Here is a 15,359-nt window from a genome sequence, read left to right as displayed (position 1 = left end):
CTTGGCAGTGACATCGCCTGCACCAGAGGGCCGTGGTAAAGTCCCCTGCTCCCCAGAGGGGCACCGCTAGAGAGCACCCAGGCTCGGGGCCTTGGCTTGCAGAGAAAGTTAACCAGGCTGTGGGACTGTGATACCTCTTATTTCTCTGCTTGTCTCAGTGCTTGGGACGTTTTTCTTTTAATTTATGCTAATAGGGAACCGGATGGGGTTAGGTCTCTATAGCCAGGGGTGGGGGGGGGTCCACATTGCAGCCAGTCTCTGGAGAGTTCTGCCCCTTGCTGGGACGTTGAGGTTTTGTGCAAAGGGCCTGCATCACTGATGACTGTCTCTCCGGGATGGGGGATGGAGGCTGGCCCCTGGAAGCGTCTGCAGGTGGACCACAGGGCGGCAGCCCAGTCCCCCTCTGCCTCCTGCTCGTCACTCTGGCCATGAGTTTGTGCTAGTGTGTGTGTGTGTGTGTGTGTGTGTGAGTTCATATGCCTGTGCAGGGGTGCATGTGAGTGTGTGCATAAGTGCACGTGTGCAGGACGTGTGTGCTTAACCGTGGCAAGCCTTTTACCACCTCAGAGCCTCTGCCCTTGCTGTTCCCCTTGTCTGGAACACTGATCCTTGTCCTCCACTGAAATCCCAGCTCTCAGATACCTCTTCTCAGAGAGGGCTCCTTTCATGGCTCTATCTGACGGACCCCCGCCCCCTGCCACTTTATTGCGTTTTGTCCTCATCTCTGCCTCAGTCAGGACAGGCTGGTGGATGCTGTGAAAACACACCACCCCCAGTCCCGGTGGTTTAAAACAACAGAGGTTCGTTTCTCATTCAAACCATTTTCCCACTGAAGTTCGGCCGGGGGAATCTGACCGTCAGTCTCTCAAGCTGCTGGTGGAGGTGGCAGTGGGCAGCAGAGACTTGTGCTTTTGCGTGGAAGGGACACACAGAATGTGCTGGTCACAGCCGGTCACTTGGCTCCACCCAGTGTCACGTGAGCCAGAAATGCAGTCCTCTCCTATGTCCAGAAAACGGGGAGCTGGAAATATTTAGGGAAGGTCATTAATGACAGCTACTCTCATTATTTAATACTTGCCTCATTTGTTTTCTTACTAGCCTGTTAATTGTTTCCCTCCACGAGAATATAAACTCCAGGAGAGCACGAACCTCCCCTGCCTTGTCCACCACTGAGCCCCGGTGCCGAAAACAGAGCTTGGCATGCATAGATGCTCAAATACATTTAATTGAACGTTTGAATGAATGAGTTATAGTCCAGAACTTAGAGACCCAGACAGAGAGTGTAAGTTTGTGAAACTCTGGCAGAATTAGGGACTGGGTATAGACAACAGCTTCTTTTTATGTCTTCCTAGGTGTGCTGACTCTGACATTCTGAGACAGTCCCAATTTTATTATTTTTAAAAAAATTTTTTTATTGTTATGTTAATCACCATACATCACATCATTAGTTTTTGATGTAGTGTTCCATGATTCATCGTTTGTGCATAACACCCAGTGCTCAATGCAGAATGTGCCCTCTTTAATACCCATCACCAGGCTAACCCATCCTCCCACCTCCCTCCCCTCTAGAACCCTCAGTTTGTTTTTCAGAGTCCATCGTCTCTCATGGTTCGTCTCCCCCTCCAATTTCCCCCCCTTCATCCTTCCCCTCCTGCTATCTTCTTCTTTTTTTTTTCTTAATATATATTGCATTATTTGTTTCAGAGGTACAGATCTGTGATTCAACAGTCTTGCACAATTCACAGCGCTCACCATAGCACATACCCTTCCCAGTGTCTATCACCCAGCCACCCCATCCCTCCCACCCCCCACCACTCCAGCAACCCTCAGTTTGTTTCCTGAGATTAAGAATTCCTCATATCAGTGAGGTCATATGATACATGTCTTTCTCTGATTGACTTATTTCGCTCAGCATAACACCCTCCAGTTCCATCCACGTCATTGCAAATGGCAAGATCTCATTCCTTTTAATGGCTGCATAATATTCCATTGTATATATATACCACATCTTCTTTATCCATTCATCTGTTGATGGACATCTGGGCTCTTTCCACAGTTTTGCTATTGTGGACATTGCTGCTATAAACATCGGGGTGCATGTACCCCTTAGGATCCCTACATTTGTATGTTCGGGGTAAATACCCAGTAGTGCAATTGCTGGATCGTATGGTAGCTCTATTTTCAACTTTTTGAGGAACCTCCATACTGTTTTCCAGAGTGGTTGCACCAGCTTGCATTCCCACCAACAGTGTAGGAGGGTTCCCCTTTCTCCGCATCCTAGCCAACATCTGTCATTTCCTGACTTGTTAATTTTAGCCATTCTGACTGGTGTGAGGTGCTATCTCATTGAGGTTTTGATTTGGATTTCCCTGATGCCGAGCGATGTTGAGCACTTTTTCATGTGTCTATTGGCCATTTGGATGTCTTCTTTGGAAACATGTCTGCTCATGTCTTCTGCCCATTTCTTGATTGGATTCTTTGTTCTTTGGGTGTTGAGTTTGATAAGTTCTTTATAGATTTTGGATACTAGCCCTTTATCTGACATGTCATTTGCAAATATCTTCTCCCATTCTGTCGGTTGTCTTTTGGTTTTGTTGACTGTTTCTTTTGCTGTGCAAAAGCTTTTTATCTTGATGAAGTCCCAATAGTTCATTTTTCCCCTTGCTTCCCTTGCCTTTGGCGATGTTTCTAGGAAGAAGTTGCTGCGGTTGAGGTCGAAGAGGTTGCTGCCTGTGTTCTCCTTTAGGATTTTGATGGACTCTTGTCTCACATTGAGGTCTTTCAACCATTTGGAGTCTATTTTTGTGTGTGGTGTAAGGAAATGGTCCAGTTTCATTCTTCTGCATGTGGCTATCCAATTTTCCCAACACCATTTGTTGAAGAGACTGTCTTTTTTCCATTGGACATTCTTTCCTGCTTTGTCAAAGATGAGTTGACCATAGAGTTGAGGGTCCATTTCTGGGCTCTCTATTCTGTTCCATTGATCTATGTGTCTGTTTTTGTGCCAGTACCATACTGTCTTGAAGATGACAGCTTTGTAATAGAGCTGGAAGTCCAGAATTGTGATGCCGCCAGCTTTGCTTTTCTTTTTCAACATTCCTCTGGCTATGCGGGGTCTTTTCTGGTTCCATACAAATTTTAGGATTATTTGTTCCATTTCTTTGAAAAAAGTGGATGGTATTTTGATGGGGATTGCATTGAATGTGTAGATTGCTCTAGGTAGCATTGACATCTTCACAATATTTGTTCTTCCAATCCATGAGCATGGAACGTTTTTCCATTTCTTTGTGTCTTCCTCAATTTCTTTCATGAGTATTTTATAGTTTTCTGAGTACAGATCCTTTGCCTCTTTGGTTAGATTTATTCCTAGGTATCTTATGGTTTTGGGTGCAATTGTAAATGGGATCGACTCCTTAATTTCTCTTTCTTCTGTCTTGTTGGTGTATAGGAATGCCACTGATTTCTGTGCATTGATTTTATATCCTGCCACTTTACTGAATTCCTGTATGAGTTCTGGCAGTTTTGGGGTGGAGTCTTTTGGGTTTTCCACATAAAGTATCATATCATTACAAAGAGTGAGAATTTGGATAGTCCCAACTTTAAATGTTTGGTTCCCATTAGAAGCTCACATATTTCCAATAATGTGCTCTCCTTCTGTATTCAGAAAGTGTGGTCCCAGACTCCTAGCATCTCTCACGAGGGTGAATCAGCCAGGCTGCATCAGAGGAAGCAGACAAATTGTTCCCTTAAGACGGAATGGAGTTTTCAAAGAAACTGGCTTTGCAGGCACTGACCTTGAAGGTTCGGAGCTGCAGTAAGGATTTCTCTTTGCTTGGATGTCAGGCCCGAGTCCCCACCTGTGCTCGGTCTCTCAGGATGCTCGCGCCCTCCCTCCCCAATGGTGCTGGGTGTGCTGGGGGCCGTTCTCATGGTGCCACAGGTCAGCTAACTGAACAGCCACCACACAGCCACTGAGCCCCTCATTAGTGCAGCCGCCAGAACAGACGTCACCTTTCCTTCTATTGTTTTAAGCCAATTAATGGTCGCTTTCCTCCAAGGGTCTGACCTGGTGCTGACTCACTTCGGATATCATCATTATCTGGAATCATTTTCGTTCCTTGAGGACATGCACAGTGGACCCGTTTGTGAGGTTGAGATTGATGTGGGGTGAGTGCTGGGCAGGTTCAAAGTGCTGGTACATGTGAACCCCGTGTTCCCTCCCCCAGCACCTGGACAGGGAGGTGTTTCTCTGTCCTGAACCATCTTATGTGTGCATCCTATAACTGGGTGGACGAACCGCCTGGTGGGGCAAACAAATCCAGCTTTTTACCACTGTTCCCTGTTATTTCATGCCTGATTCTGGTTCATACTTGCTCCTCTGGACCACATTAGTCTCTTCATCAAAGTATGGCAGGACAGGTGTAGTCTAGTTCCATGTAAAGAATTTCAGGGGTGTAATCAGCAAAGGGAAAAGTCAGAGAAGTTACATGCACATAATCCTTCCTAATTGTGGTTGACTTAAGACTGAGACGTAATTACTATAGAGTAATTGGTCTGTAAGAAAGGTTTTGAAGCTGTTGTCATTAATACAATGGGCCAAGTAAGGGATGGCACGGGATCATTGGATTTTAATTAATTGGTGATGGGAGAATTCCTGTTTCCTGAAGGAGAGCTCCTCATTTAGGGAGATTTACACACTTCAGGATTACAGGAGCCTGCAAATCACTTCCATTGAATTTCTGCCCAGCTGACATTTATTGAAAAGCTGCCAGGTAAATTGAAAGTTACAAGAAGTCTAATCTGATTTTTGACCCAAGTGGTGTTCAGAATGTCAATGTATTTGTGGGCTTCTCTTAACTCTACTCAATTTCAAGGTTAATGAGGTTAGAGACTCTGTTTGGGTTTTTTTTTTTTTTTAATGCCCCAGGGCATTATGTATGTCTGTTTGTCTGTCTCCCTTGTCTTTAATTTTTTTTGTTTCCTCTTGTGGTGTTGAAAGGTGCCATGAACTTTGGGAATGTCTGAATCAAGGGTGAATATTTTACTTTCTTGGAGAAAGCTGATAATCTTTATCATTTGTGATACTCCTTGGAAAAATGGTTCTTGACTCCTTACTTATTATTGAGCCCATCTTAATAGTGCCTGCCTTCGAAACATTAGCACTGGATGCAAGATGAATATATTCTAGAGGTCTACTCTACAACACCGCGCTTGGAGTTAACAATACTACATTGTGCACTTGAAATTTGCTAGAGGTAGATCTCATGTTAAATGTTCTTACCATAATGAGAAAAATTAGCATCGATGAGTCCCAGCCCAGTGATGGCTTAGGAGTCACTGTCGTGTTAATACTCTTACAGTGGACAGCTACAGACTGGAGATAATGCAGAAAGAGCTGTCTAAAGGATGCAGAGAGTGACCTAAAGAAGCAGACACTTGGAAACAGGGAAGAGCATTGTAGGAATTTCCCATTTCATGACTTAGAGACTGATGGAAGTCCCCGTGCAGGGAAGCTGACTCTCAGACAGTCCCGCCTTTCCCCATGCTGTTATGGAAGACAAAGAAGATGCCACAGGTGAACATCCACATTGAAAAGAGGAGTGGGAAATGGGTGGATAGGCCTAGCCAGGGATGGACAGGAGTAACCTCATACACAAGGATCATAATGTACATACACGTGTGCTCATACACGTACCGTCTGAGGATGCCATAGAAATACGGTGTTGAAGCATGAACTCTGAGGTTCACAGCTCACTCATTCATTCGTTCGTGACATATTTATAGAGGGCCTCCTATGAGCCAGGTACTGTTCTACGTCTTGGAGGTATTGCAGGGAACATAAAGAAAAATCCCTGCCCCCACTGAGTTTACAATCTAGGAGACCGAAACAGCCCATAGACAAGGCTAGTAAATAAAATATAGTAAGTTTGTGGTGTTAAGTGCTATGCAGAAAAAGCAGGGGAGGGTGACAGGGATTGCCAGTGTGGGAGATGGGTCTTTCCGCGGGGCCACCAAAGAGGACCTTGCTCAGAAGGTGACATTTAAAGTAGGTCCTGAGGGTGAGGGGTGTGGGTACAGATATCACGGGTTGGAGTGGCCCAGGGAGAAGGGGGAGCCATGCAGCCTCGTGCCTGGTGCAGCAGGGGCCGGTGCGGCTCGGGCAGAGTGAACAAGGGGACAGCAGAGTGTCAGGGAGGTGGCAGGTGCTAGGGTGAGAGTTCTGGGCTGTGTAGGGCCTTATGGATCTTTGTAAGGACCTACGCTTTTATGGGAACGAGACAAGCATTCCTGGAGGATTTTGACTGGGAGAGTGAAAATAGCTGGCTTCTGTTTGAACAGAAGAGCCCTGGCTGCTGCGTTGGGCAGTATGGTGGTGGGGCCGTGTGGAAGGAGTGGACACGGGAGGATGAAGGCATTAAAGATGTTTGTGTCCCAGGTAGAACTGGCGGGCTTTCCGGACAGACTGGTTGTGGGCTACTGAGGAAGGAGGAGTTCAGGATGAACGAGGTTTCGGTCTGAGCAACCGGGAGGGTGGAAGGGGGAGAGCACACGGGGGGAGGGTGGGGGTGGTGAGGGGCAGGAGTTCGGCATCAAGTCTGAGATGTCTGTTGGACACACGACTGGAGCTGTCCATTAGGCAGTTGGATGAAAGTCTCGAATTTGGGAGAAAAGTTCAAGCTGTAAGGGCGCCTGGGTGGCTCAGTCAGTTGGGCGACTGCCTTCGGCTCGGGTCATGATCCTGGAGTCCCGGGATCGAGTCCCGCATCGAGCTCCCTGCTCGGCAGGGAGTCTGCTTCTCCCTCTGACCCTCCCCCTTCTCATGCTCTCTCTCTCTCTCATTCTCTCTCTCAAATAAATAAAATCTTTAAAAAAAAAAAAAAAGTTCAAGCTGTAGGTAAAACTTCATGATTCTTATACCTTAAAACCCCACCCCTTGGTCTGCGGGCAGTGAATTCCCCTGGCGCTTACAGTCAGATGTCTGTGGCCTTTAAATACTGCTCTTGGTGAATGTGAGCATTCCTCTGATTGGCCCAGCGCCGGCCTGATCTTTGCTAGGTCACCACAAACACAGCCCTGGTCAGCTAATTGTTGCGGTCCCTGTAACGGAGAGCCAGGAGTAATCCTTTGTGCAGGATGTTGCTCCCGTATCTCAGCAGGGAAAACACCAGGACCAGGAATAAATTGGTGCTGGTTTTGGCTGCCAGCTGGCCCCTGGTAACCAGGATGGCCTGCAGGGTGCCCGATTTGTAGATGCCCTTCATGGCCACCTGGAAGAACCCAGCTAACCAGCATGTATAGGGCATGACCCCGGGACCCTGGCCTCATTAGTAGCTGCTCTCACTTGGAGGAGCCAGCCCACCCATTAGGCAAGCAAGAATCCCCATTTAATGAGGCCCTTCCCGGTACACATGCATAATAATCCTGGGCCACACGACAGGAGGAATGTTTCCACTCAGAAGCAGACTCTTTGAAAGGTAACTGGATTTTCTTTTTTCTTTCTTTCTTTTTTTTTTTTTTGTAACTAGATTTTCTGAGTGTGATTCTGCTCTTCACTTCCCCACTGTAAGCGTGACTGGGCCTGGCATCGAGCTGGGGACGTTGTCATCTCTCAGTGATGTGTAGGCACAGAGAACTGACTCATTACACTTAGCGTCTCGGGCATGGACTCTGGAGGCAGACCATGGCCAGTCCAGGAGGCTCTCCACCCGTCCCACCATGTGATCTGCTTCAGCCGGGTTTTCCCTGTGCTAGCACCAGGAATACGGCCACCGCATCCCTTCTGGGCATGTGGGCGGATTGCCCTTGCTGGCTGGTCCCCGTGGCCGGATGGTGGCTGGATGGTGGCCGGTTCTGGCCTCACTTTCTGGCGGGGCTTCCATTGTCAGGGAGGAGAAATGCCAGATCTCTCACTTCCCTTTGGGTCAGAGAGCAGCGCTCTAGGGGCAGAACAGAGGGGTGAGTGTGCACCATGTGTGTAAGAGTGAGGCAGAGCCTTGCACCTGTTCACGCTTGCAGACCCACAGCCATCTCTGGGGGGCCAGTAAGAAAACAAACAATAACTGGTTGGCAGAGGGGAGAGGGGCTGGGGGTCTGGAGGGCAGCAGTGGAAGGAGGACGTTTCACTGTCGTCTTCTTTGTATTTTCAGAATTTGGAATCCCAGGAATGTATTATTTATTCAAAATTAACATGTTTATTAATAATGTTAATTTTGAATAAATAATGCCTAATAATATTATGGGGGGCACCTGGGTGGCTCAGTCGGTTAAGCATCCGACTCTTGATTTCGGCTGAGGTCATGATATCAGGGTTGTGGGTTCGGGCCCCACATTGGGCTCCATGCTAGGCTTGGAGCCTACTTAAAAAAAAAAAATAATGATGATAAATTAGCATTATGATTCCCAACTCCATATTTCGGTGCAGCTGAGAACATCTTGGGAACGCAGAGGAGAGCTAACACGACCCAAAGCCAGGCCCCGTGCACAGGCCAGAGCCCCCTGGTGCTCTCTCTCACGCCAGTCAGCGTGGCTTTGCCTCTCCTCTTTGGGGGGACCTAATGGCAGTGGATTCCATAAGTCATTTTCTATAACAAGAATTTCCCTCAAGGTTGGCGATAGGAGGGAACAGAGGGGCTGACTTGGAAAAGTTGTATCTCGGAAGTCGGTGTGAGAGATGGTTTCTGGGTCGGCATTTCCTGAAAGGGTTTGGGGGATGTTGTCAGCAAGATAGAGGCAGAGGGAAGAAAAAAAGTAATTGTGGCAATTGTCTTAGCTGTCTTCGGGCTTGTCATGGTACTGCTGATAAAATCAAATAAGCTGGAAGTGAGGGTGAGTGTTGGTGGCAGAAGTAGTCCTGGGTTTGCTGGCTGAGAAAGTGGGGGTGCCTGAGTGTTCCCTCGTTCTGGGATTTATTGCTTCCAACTCTGGGGAAATGCTGGTAAGCAAAACTCGGCTCACTCATACCAGCCTGCGAGGGACTTTAAAATATTTAAAAAGAAAAAAAGATTATATAGTTTCCTTTTCCTGGGGTTGGGAAGTGGGGCCACAGGTTGGCCACCTTCTCGCGAGCTGATTTAGGAGGCAGATGGAGAGTGTCTTGGCTGGCTGCCAGCAGGAATGTGGATTTGAGAGTCAAAAGGAAAAGAAACCAAACAAGAGAGAGAGAGAGAGAGAGAGAGAGAGAGAGTTGAGGATGGTAGCTTTCTATTTTTAAACAAATGTTTATTTTTAAATAAAGTGTTCCTTGATTAGATGATTTGGATTAGACATATGGACAACACTATAACACACCCTCATTGTCCCATCCCCAGCTTCTTTTTTTCTTACTACCTAGCTTTATTTTCATCACATTTTAAAAGAACTAAATATTACATATCTAATTGGAGTCTTTTTTTTTTTTTAAGATTTTATTTATTTATTTGACAGACTCAGCGAGAGAGGAAACACAAGCAGGGGGAGTGGGAGAGGGAGAAGCAGACTCTCTGCAGAGCAGGGAGCCTGATGCGGGGCTCGATCCCAGGACCCTGGGATCATGACCTGAGCCGAAGGCAGACGCTTAACGACTGAGCCACCCAGGCGCCCCTCTAATTGGAGTCTTAACATGCCTCCTGCTGGTTTCATTCTCTCTCTTCTCTGAGGTGGACATTATCCTCACCATGCATGTTTTTATGGTTTTTAATATAAACTATATAGAGAATGGCTGCCCATGTGCTTACCATTTTTATACAAAGTACTAGGCCATACGGATCCTTTCACAACTTGATTTTTTCCTTTTTTTTTTACTTAAGAAAATTAAGATATAATTAACATACTATAAAATGCATCCTTTAAAAGTATACAATCCAGTGGTTTTTTAGTAGATTCATAAACTTGTGGAATCCTCCCTACTACCTAATTTCAGAACATTTTCATCAGCCCCAAAAGAAGCTCTGTACCCACCGGCCATCAGCTTCCATTGGACAGTTGGATTGTTTTCACTTTTTGGCTGTTCTGGAAAATGCTACAATGAACATTTGTGTACAACTTGTTTGTGGATACTGTGAGCTTTTTCTGTGCCAAGTTGGGAATTTTCTAGAAGGATTTCACATTGCTAGGAAGCGCTCCTCACCCCGTTGAGGTCAGAGTTCACCACTGAGTCCAGAGCCATGGCTAAGGGCTGGGTGTCAGGATAATACCACGGCAGGCGGGCGGGGGAGACACGTTCCCAGGAGGAGGAGGAATTGTGGGTGAGCGGGAAACACAGCTCATCAGGTGTTTACTAGAAGGTCAGGAACAAAATGTGTTTTCTCAGAGATCACAAATATCTACAGGGACCTGAGGGATACCGTAACTGAATAAAGTGGTCTGTTGGAGAGTTTCAGCCCCATGGGTGGGGACGGCATTCTGTGGCTGAGTGTTGCCACATGGGCATGTGGGGTGGTCGTGCCTGGTCTCCCCATTTTCCCGAAGAAGCCAGAAATCCCATGTCTTTGGGGGAGTGTATGTGTGGATTCTCTGCGTTTAAAAATATTGACAGCTAGTTCAAATTTTGTAAAAACACGGTAGTGGGGGGCAGTTAATGAAGTATGGCTCTGGCCACGTGCAGCCCAGTGGACCACGCTGTAACCTCTGGGTTTTCTACTGAGCTTTTCCTGGTCAACCAGAAAAGTAATAAAGGAACCTCGACTCTTGGACTGTTCCCATTTGACATCGTCTCAGAAATTTTTTCCAAGTTCTATATAAAAATTTGATGATGGGAAGTCAGGAAATGAAACCAATGAGGAAACAATGTTTTGAGTCCGAAAGATTATAAGTCCCTGCTCGAGACTCGTGGCTGTTAAATATTTTTAGACCTTTGACTGCCAACCACTGCCCAACTCATGAACCTGAAACGTTCTTCCCACAGCAAGCTCAGGCAGTGCTGCCTTTGACGAAACAGAAATGAGGAGGTAGTGCCTGGATTTTTTGGAATTGCAGAAGGAGATGATTTATTCATGCCAGATTCTGAGAGCTGGCCATTAGATCATGATGAAAAGAGCTGCGTGACAGGCAGAGAGACGGACTACAGAGCCTCTGCCCTGTTGATGGGACTGATGAGCAGTGATTGCTTCTTTCCTCCCTGGGAGGACTGATGTGGGGGCCGTCACGGAGTGGGAAGCATGTCCGGAGGGGAAAGGGTGTGATGAGCGACCCCAAGCAGTGGGGCTGAAGCAGTTGCTCGTCTAATTAGCCTGTTGTTCAAAGATCAGCCTGAGTCCAGCCTCCTCCAGGAAGCCTTCCCTGACTTGCCAATCTGTCTTCTCCCAACATCTGGTCTCGGCGTTCACTAAGCACGTGTTCCTCTGAGATCTTGTTCCAACTGTTGCTGGATATTCACTGATACTCAATGAGCAACAACTATGTCCCAGGCAGGGTTCTGAGTGCTGGGGACACAATAATGAGCAAAGCAGGCAAAGATCCCACATTCATAGGAGTGTGTATGTGTGCATGTGCGAGAGAGAGAGAGAGAAAGAGCTGGCTAACGGGGTCAAAACTGTAAGCACGGGGCATGGAGCTTTAGATGGTGTGGTCAGAACAGGCTTTACTGAGCAGGTGGTATTTGAACAAAGACTGAATGGTTGTTCTTTTGCATTTAGCACCTTGTGTTCATGCTGAATGGTTTCGGATAAACTTTTCCCATGATTTTTTAAAAAGCTTAAAATAGATTTACTCATTTATTCAGCAAACATTTGCTGAAGATCTGTTTGGCTTCTATTCGTCCTTTGGGTCTCAGCTCAAATGTCAGTTCCTTACAGGGGCAGGCCCTGAACACCTTTCATTGTCTCCTTTTGTAATATATATTCTAGTTTAAAATGAAAATGGACTATTTAAAAATTGTATTTACAATTTTTTAATTGAAAAAATTTATTTAGACTTTTAAAAAGAAATTTAATTCTATTTAATTTTTAGGATAGCATCTTTCATGACCAGGACTTACCTTATTTATTTACCTGATTAGCAAGACAGGGATCTTATCTATTTTGTCTACCAATGAATTCTTAGTGCCTCACACATAATATGTGCTTAATAAATGTCACTCCACAAATGAATGTACTAGGGACCACAGTGACTGTAGTGTTATAATAGGCTTGGCCTTTGAAGAATTAGGTTCATACCATCCAGCAGTCATGTTCCTTGGTATTTTGCTCAAAGGAGTTGAAAGCTTATGTCCACCAAGATGTCCTTCAGCAGGTGAGGGATTAAATAAACTGTGGTCCATCAGACAATGGAATGTTATTTGGCACTAAAAAGGAATAAGCTGTCAAGCCAAAAAAGACCTGGAAGAACCTCAAATACATATTACTAAGTGAAAGAGGCCAGTCTGAAGAGGCTGCACACCACACCATAGGATTCCAGTGATAGGATATTCTGGAAAAGGCAAAACTTTGGAGACAGTAAAAGATTGGTTGCCAGGGATTGGGCAGAGAAGGGATGGATAGGCAGAGCAGAGAGGATTTTTTGGATGGCGAGAATACTCTATAGGGCACCATAATGGTGGAATCCATGTCATCGTGCCTCTTCGGGGGCATTTGCTCAATGTGATCATGGATCTGTATGTACCTTGCCTTTTGGTCGTTTAAAAACATAATGCCAGAGAAGGGCTCTTAAGACAGAGACCCTGACAGAGGTCAGCCTCTCTCGCTCCATTTCTAGAAAAGCTCATGTGGGGAAAGCTTCAGCATCTCAGCCTGGTAGCGCAGAACCATCTAGAAGTTTGTGGGGGTTGGTGGGTAATAGTCGATGTAAATGGCACAACTTGCTGGAGAAGAGTTCAAAGTTTTGAACCCCCTCTCTCCCCCCTTCTCTTATTTCTCCCTCCCTTCCTCCTCCCCTCTCCCTGTCTCCTCCCTCCCTCCCCCAAACAGCTATTATTGTCATCATGGGTTATATGCTGATAAATGGCTGGATGTGGCTCTTGGGGACAGGCTGCTGGGTTGGGTGCCCCATACCCCTCCTCTGCCCCCATCTCTCCTTTTCCTCCCTGCTGGCCTGTCTGAGCTGCAACCACACTGTGCATTCAAAAGCTGCCTCAGCTCCACCCCAGGGGTCCCAGGGTCCCAGGGAAGAGGCTCCCAGGTTTACTAAAGGGGAAGCTTCCATGGAAAACAGGGCTTTGGGAACCAAGTCCTTCTGGGAGGGTGCTGTGTGCTCAGCCTCGGGGGGAGAAGCAGCCAAGCAGCGTTTCCTGCCTGACCCCTCCGAACACATGCACACGCATGCACACATACATGCACATGCACACACACAATCACACACATGTGCGAACCCACATACATGCACACACATGCACACGCACACACACAGACATACATGCTCACATGCACACACACATTTCTCCACCCCAGGGAAAAATATCTAATGAATATCTCACGGGTGGACTACTGATCCAGATTCCTCAAAGGCAGTTGGTAATTATTAAATTGAGAGGATCATGAAAGCACTTTCCTAAATTTGAAAGGCTTATCAAGGATAGATCAGGAACAGGTAAAATTAATAATTAGAAGCCCATTTCCATAGAAATGGACTTACTTGCAAGCATATCAGCTGCCTGAAATAAAAGACCCCCTTCCTCCGGTTTGAGGGAAATGACTTAGAATAAACACTTGTGCATAAAAGTGACTCACAGTTGAGCATTATTCTGTTTGTAGTTGGACTTGGGCAGATTCCTGTCGCTGGTCCAGCTCATGGGCTGGACAGTCAGAGAGGAGCAGGAAGGGCTCAGGAAGGGAGAAGGGGGCTGGCCCTCTCACACAGACCCTGCCCCCTTTGCCCAAAGACTGGCTGCTTCTGTACGCCAAGACCAGAGTGCAGATTTAGCAGGATTAAATTGCTGAGAACACAGACAGTTATGCTCCTTTTCTTCTCCTGCTGGGGGCGTCTCACTTTCTTGGCATTTGCCTTGCTGAGGTCTACTGAATGCTGAGAACCCAAGAGGTATTAGAAGCAGCTCCCAAGTCATGGTTCCAAGCACGGTGCAGCCCAAAGAGTAATTGAAGATCTGGTCCAATAGGACTGAGTGTCTCCTGACTCAACAGATGGAGAAGTGAGGACTTGCTGTGGACCAGAGAGGAGACTTCAGGCTGGGAGAGGAATGAGGGTGGCTGAAGCGAGGGCCTCAGTCCCTAAGACCCTGAAATCCCTTCGGCAACTCAGAATCAGCCATTAGCCTCCCCTTGCTCTGCCTTCTCGCTAAAGATGCCCAGGTATACTGGAGTCCCCTGGTGGGGGTTCTCCTCTGTGCCCACTGTCGTCCTTCTCATGAAGCAAGGGATTTTTATGCCGTACACACTGTCTTCCCTGTGCAGAACACCGTGACGAGTAGATACTTGAGGACTCAGAGCTCCCATGTCCCACACCCAGCTTAAGCTCAGCTGGGACACCCGGCTGTGTCATTTTAATACATTTATGTTTCAATTTGGATAGCTATTTCTGGCTAGTGGGCACAGTATCGGACAGAGCAACATCAGAGAGTTTCTTAACACCTTGGCCACATGGAAAAGGGTTGGACACGACCAATTCTATATGGAGTCTAGTGTGGCTCTGATTTGGGTGGAATTCTGTATTGAGCAAGTCATTTCTGTCAATACTGTTACTACGTCTGAAGCTTGCCTCTGGTACCTGTTGGTTGCTTCTAACCATCCAGGTGTGGTTTTCAACCTCTTCTTAAGTCAGCAGGTGGGAAGGGAGCTGTCCATGGTAGGAGATTTCTGGTGGGCAAGCAGCAAGACCAGGTTCATTTTCAAAACTCTTTCTGCACAACCTGCCCACACCCTGAAAGACAGGCCAGAGGCTTCCAAGCCCATTTTGGTCCAGGCAGACCCACCGGCAGGAAAGGAATAGGTTGGTTGGTATGACTCAGGCCTTGGGGAACCATGAATTGGTCACTCTGCTGTCAGATTCCTTGGCTGGGGATAAAGCTAGCATCAGGGTGATGGAAAAGGCTACAGAACAGAGTCCTTCACAAACCCTGTGCTGCATGGCTTCTGTTTTAACTCTCTGTTCAGCAACTTCTGCTGTTGGTACAATAGTCGGCCTACAATTTACAACATCCCTGTCAATGACAAGATACTCCCTGTGTACAAAAATACTGAGAATGATGCTAGTTTTTTTCACGTTTATGTGTCCCATCCACCTTCTTCCCCTCTTCCAAACACATAGGCAGTGCTGCCACTCCATGAATTAAGGCTGGTGGATTCTTACATCTCATCCCATTTCAGGGTCATGAAATGAGGAATCACTGTAGCATTTTATGTGTCACTCATAGTTTTGTAGTGAGCCAGCGAGTTACGGAGTCCTTCCCATGCTTGGTCTCATGATGCTCCCGCCAGCCTGTGAGGTCACCA

General features: G+C 46.8%; 1 protein-coding gene across 1 annotated transcript in view; it reads left to right on the top strand.

The window, feature by feature from the left end:
* The window catches only part of LOC123841535 (transmembrane protein 132B), a 328,953-nt gene that overhangs the window by 224,401 nt on the left and 89,193 nt on the right, over positions 1-15,359 (top strand). The window lies entirely within an intron of this gene.

The sequence above is a fragment of the Mirounga angustirostris genome, unplaced genomic scaffold, assembly GCF_029215605.1.
Source record: "Mirounga angustirostris isolate CCGP_5_RB_7025 unplaced genomic scaffold, mMirAng1.0.hap1 SCAF_14, whole genome shotgun sequence".
In the NCBI taxonomy this organism is placed as follows: Eukaryota; Metazoa; Chordata; class Mammalia; order Carnivora; family Phocidae; genus Mirounga; species Mirounga angustirostris.
This window is presented reverse-complemented; position numbering and strand designations above follow the sequence as displayed.